We start from the raw sequence: 6000 nt of genomic DNA on the forward strand, positions 1-6000 counted from the left end.
ACTCGCTTTCCAAAATGTATGATTGTATTGAACTTCTTTCGCAGCGTACGGAGCCAACCATGCTAATCGGTGGTACATTAACACCTCGCCACAAAAGCCCTGTTTGCTCGTGAGCACAGCGACTCAAATAAATCAGACACAAGGTTTGCGAGATTAATGCTTCTGAAGCGGGAACCATAATGAAGAATTTCGCAGAAGCTTTAGTTACGTCTATTTTAATCTAAACGTGTTTCTTACCAAACATACCTAGCGGGTACACGCAGATGCAGATTACCGCACGTTGCACTGTTTCAGTGTGCAGTTCGTTATATGCATTTGAAGCCATAACCAAACGCAACAACCCATGTACAAATGTATTGATGGACTGTGTTATCTTAGTGTGGTCTGGGATTTTTTTTTATGCTACTGTAGAGGTGTAATTGTGTAGATGTATGGGTACGGATGGGAAACAAACACAAGGGGTGGGGTTAGGGCTGTACACGAAGGAGGTGTTCGCACCGACGTCCGCACCTACATCCCCCACGGGCCCCTCCCGGGGGCCGAGTGCTATAAAAGGTGGTGAGCCGGAGGGCTCGAGGTCGAGTATTAGCTTAAACCAGCGAAGAGCGAAGACCAGCTAGAATAGGCCCCGGAGCTCCCCTGGCTCGCTGTCCTTGTCAGGGCCGACCAGGGTAAGCCGGTGGCGTGGCCCCGAGAGCCCAGACTGACGTTCTTATAAGAGCCAGTCTGGAGACTCAGGGTGCCGGGATCCCAGCTTGACCAGGGCTGGGATAGGTAGCCTCCCCTAGCTCCGTAGTGGAGGACTCGGGCGTAGGTTAGTGGGGTTAGATGTTGCGTCTCCCTGTTAGACGAGTGAAGGGGACGATACCCCTCTAAGTGCTGTGTGTACCCGTTACTGTGCACAAGTTGGTGTTAATAAATAAGTGTGCCTCCGACTCCGTCGTCAAAGCCTCCTGAATACTTACTACATCTGGGGTCAGAAGTGAACGTTCAACGATGGACACACGAAGGACGACACGTACCAGGGAGTCGGAGATGGAGGACACCTCGGCCGAATCGGCACCAGAGATGGCCGGGGTCGGATCGGAGCAGCCGGGGCCGAGTACACCCGCGCCACTACGACAGGAAGGGAGGGATGCGTCGGCCGAGGGACTTCGGCTGGCTCACTCCCGCCTGGCGGAGTTGCTCTACGCTGCGGCCGCCGCGTTGGAGGAGATCACGCGGCTGGGGGCTGGAGGGGCTGCGCGGGACGACGACGGCAGCCGACGCGCGGCGCCATTTCGCGGTTAAATTTCCCGCCATCGCTACAGTGGGAGCAGAGGGCGGGCCGGCCCGCGTCAGGTGACTGCTGAGGGCCAAGCACAAGCCGTGACATCATCAACACCGGCCAGCGCGTCAACAACGATGCGACCGGCGATGCCATGCTCGCAGCCCGCCCACACTGTAACGTGTGCAGGGAACGACGGAGCGCGATCCACGACCACAGACGTCGCGTTACAGCAGCGACTGCCGCCTCTTAAAGAGTTCGTGGGCGCCGACGGTGACTGGGGTGGCTTCAAGAAACGGTTCCTCGCTCATCAGGAGATGGCGAACTGGACGGACGGTGAAGCACTACGCGCGCTGCCAGCGATGCTGGACAACGACGCCCTGGCTACCCTCACCTCGGCGCCTAAAGAAAAGCGCGCCACGCTGCACTTGGCGCTGCAGCTGCTGTCCGCTGTCTACGGCCCGCCTTCGGACTGCAGGCAGCTGTTTCACGATCGCCAGCGGATCGCCACCGAATCGCCTCTGGCTTTCCGGACGGCTCTCCTGGCCCTGGCGAAGGCAGCTTTTCCGCGGAAAAGTTGTTGATACTCGCGGATGAGCTGGACGTCGCCGTCTTGGCTCAGGACGACACGGAAATGTCTTCCCTGCTGGTCGCGCGCCACATCCACGGGGGCTTGCGGTCCCTGCATCGCAAGGCTGCCAAGGGGGTGGCCGGCCATGTCATGGCGGCTCCCGCCCTTCCATCGGTGGAGGTCTGCGGGGTGGAGCGGCAAGAGGAATGGAGATCTGCGGGACCACAGGCTCGGAACAGACCGAGCCGCCAGGAGCAGCCCAGGCCATCTGGGGCGCTCACACACTGCTACAACTGTGGCCTTCAAGGCCACGTTGCTTCAGGATGCCAGGCTCCCCGTCAGCGCGGGGCAACACCTCGTCAGGACGCCGCGCCGTCTCCACCCAAGCTCCAGCAGAGAAATACGGCGAGTCGTGGCACCTCACACGTTTGGCCCATGCACACATCCGACACACACTCACGCGCTGAAACGAACAGGGCTCGCAAATCGACGGCCGTTGCGTCGCATTGTTCTGAAATGCGGCGAGCGCTCCAACCGGGTCAGTGGTCGGAGCTCGCCCATCGTGTCGTTGCAGCGTCGGCGGGATCGTCGGTCATGGTCGGTCATATTGATGGGGTAGAGGTGCGGATTTTAATTGACACAGGAGCATCGGCGACCATTATATCTGATTTGATTTATAACATCCTTCCCGTTCAAAGTCGTCCCTTGCTCCCCGTTGACGTGCCATGCTATGCTGCTAACGGGGGCTCGCTGGGCATCATTGGGCAAATCCGCGCCAAAATTTGCATTGGAGACATTCAATTATCCGGGCCTGTTTTGGTTTCCTCCTCACTGGCGGTTCCGTGCCTGTTGGGGACGGATTTCTTGGCCAAAATGCCCATTCGTATCTTGATCGACCAGGGGTGCATCGAGCTCCCGTCGGGCCGACGTGTTACATTTTGTCTTCCCCCGCCACGGAGCGTCGGGCGTTTGCGACCGTGCAGGCGCTCGTGGCAAAAACTGTGCGCGTACCCCCGGGGGCTCAGATGCTCGTCCCTCTTAGGTTGCGTCGGCCGTTTGCTGAGGGGGTTGCGGATCGGGGGGTCTTGTTGGGACCATCTCGGGCCGGGGTCAATGGACCCGATTTGCTAGCGGCTCAGACCATGGTGAAAGGGGATGGGGACCCCTTCATTGCAGTCCTTAATGTAGGATCGCGAACGGCCATGGTTCCTCAAGGGACCGTGCTTGCACATGCAACGCCGGCACCCTATGAGGAACCACTCGTGGGTCAGGTAAGCACCGATCCTCCGTCGCGACCGCATTCGGACTGTGATGACGGATGGCTGGATGCGCTTTGCGCGGGATCAGTGGACCTGTCCGACTTGCAGCGTGCGCAGCTGCGAGTTCTCCTGAAAGAATTTGCCGACGTTTTTAGTCAACACAAATTTGATATTGGTTGTACTAAATTGCTGCGACACCATATTGACACGGGTGACAGCGCGCCAATCCGCCAAAATCCCTTTCGGTTGAGTCCCGCCGAAAAGGATCATGTCAAATCGGCCGTTGATGACATGCTAGCCGCCGATATCATTTCCCCTTCCAACAGCCCGTGGGGCGCGCCGATCGTTTTGGTGAAAAAACACGACGGCTCACTGCGGTTTTGTGTCGACTTTCGGCGATTGAACAAAATTTCTGTGGCAGATGCGTACCCGCTTCCTCGAATGGATGAGTCGCTCGATGCCTTGGCGGGGGCGCGATTCTTTTCCACCCTGGATTTACTTTCTGGATTTTGGCAGCTTCCTCTGGATGACAAATCCAAACCTAAGACCGCTTTCTGTACACCGCAAGGCCTCTTCCAATTTAACCGCTTGCTGATGGGCTTACATTCTGCGCCAGCAACTTTTCAGCGGTTAATGGAACTGGTCTTGGCGGGCTTGCAATGGGATTCGTGTTTAATTTACTTGGACGATGTCATCGTCTTTAGCAAATCATTCGATGAACACCTCCAGAGGTTGCGTGCTGTTTTTCTCAAAATGTAGGCTGCCAATTTGAAATTGAAACCGCAGAAGTGCCATTTGCTCCGCGAATCGGTGCAGTATTTGGGTCATATTGTTGGACGCTCGGGGAAATCCACTGATCCCGCCAAAACGGAATGCGTCAGCTCCTGGCCGACTCCCACCTCGGTGGGAGAGGTCAGGAGTTTCATTGGTTTCGCGTCGTACTACCGACGGTTTGTGGCTGACTTCGCTACGATCGCAAAACCATTGCATGCCTTGACGTCCAAGGGAGTCAGGTTTCATTGGGGACCGGAGGAGGAGGCTGCTTTTCGCGCCCTCCAGAATGCCCTGGTGGGGGCTCCGCCGTTGAATTATCCCGATTTCTCACAACCCTTCTTGCTCGATACAGACGCAAGTAACACGGGCATTGGGGGCGTGCTGTCCCAGCTCATTGGTGGCGTAGAGCATGTGGTGGCTTATGGTAGTCGGGTACTGTCTCCGGCGGAACAACGGTACTGCGTAACCCGTCGGGAATTATTGGCAATTGTTTATTTCGTTCAGCAGTACCGCCCGTATCTATACGGTCGACGTTTCACCGTCCGTACAGATCATGCGGCTCTGCAGTACGCCCTGCGGGTTCAACAACCATCGGGGCAGTTGTCTCGATGGTTGGAGATTCTCCAAGACTACGACTTTGTCACCACATATCGTAAGGGCGTCCGCCACACGAACGCTGACGCCCTGTCGCGGTTGCCACCCACTTCGGAGTGCGCTTGCCTCTTGGGTTCGGGGCGTTGTAGGCCCCCGAACGTGACCACGGATTCGGTCCTCATGGCCGCCGCTGATGCGCCTTCAGCTTCGGGTCCTATTGAGCAAGAAGGGAGGGATTCGTTGCTGGGGTTGTCGGTTGCGGAGTGGGGACGCCTCTAAATGGAGGACACCTCCCTCCTCGCTCTGCGCCGTCGCACCGGGGGGGTTGGTCAGGGGGTGGCGAACGTTGACTCGTGGGGGTTATTCCAGGGGCTTTTAATGCACTGGGACGGGAAATCCCGCCGCCAACGGCTCGTGGTGCCTGCAGCATTGAGGGGTAAGGTGGTATGGGCTGCGCATGAGCGGCTCCTGCACTTGGGGACTCACAAAACCCTTGCCATGCTCCAGCTCGATTTCTTCTGGCCGGGCATGGCAAAGGACGTGGGGGATCTCCTGGGGTCGTGCACGCAATGCGCGCAGCGAAAGCCACCAGCGAGGGGGTCCAACCCTCCGCTGCAGTCTATAAAGGTTTCCCGGATTAACGAGCTCGTTGCTCTGGATATTCTCGGGCCATTTCCCGCTACACCCAGGGGAAATAGGCATTTATTGACAGGGGTCGAATACTTCACGAGATGGCCCATGGCCTGGCCCCTGGCCAACCAGTCGGCAGCAGCCATCACGGAGGCCTTTGTCCAGGGCTATGTCCTCGACAAGGGTGCTCCGGAACGGCTGCTGACTGACCAGGGTAAAAAATTTTCGGGGAAACTCCTCCGCGAGGTGTGCGACCTCTTGGGTACGGAGAAAATTCGGACCTCCCCATATCACCCACAAACTGGCGGGATGGTGGAACGGCTGCATCGGACTATCACGTCCATGCTGTCCCAGCAGGTATCGGAATCCCAGACAGATTGGGACCTTCGCATTGCCGGTGTGTTACAAGCCTACAGGATGGCTCCCCATGCGGCCACCGGATTTTCACCGTTCTTTTTAATGTATGGCCGCGAGGCTAACCCGCCTGTGATGACTCAGCTGAAGCTCTCGGTGCCTCAGGCGAAGTCTAAATTGTCCGAACACGGTAAATTTAACATCGGCAAATTAACTGAGGCGCGGGAAGCGGCCGTGCAAAATTCTGAACTCCGCCAGAAGGCGAACGAGAGGCTTAGGCTGGGGCGGGTACATGTGTTCAAATGGAAACCGGGGGACAGGGCATGGTTGCACTGTCCCCAGGTGCCGCTGGCAACCTCGTCAAAGTTGGTACGGCCGTGGCGGGGGCCCGTGGAGATCATACAGGTCTTGCGGCCGCAATGTGTACGCGTCAAATGGGGGAGGCGTCGGTGGTACGTGCACCCCTCCAGGTTGAAACCGTTCATTGCGCCGCCCCGTGGTTCGCACACACACACGCATGGCCAAACGTGTGAGGGGTCCGCCGACTCGGC

The sequence above is a fragment of the Lampetra fluviatilis genome, chromosome 35 (assembly GCF_964198595.1).
Source record: "Lampetra fluviatilis chromosome 35, kcLamFluv1.1, whole genome shotgun sequence".
Classification (NCBI taxonomy): Eukaryota; Metazoa; Chordata; class Hyperoartia; order Petromyzontiformes; family Petromyzontidae; genus Lampetra; species Lampetra fluviatilis.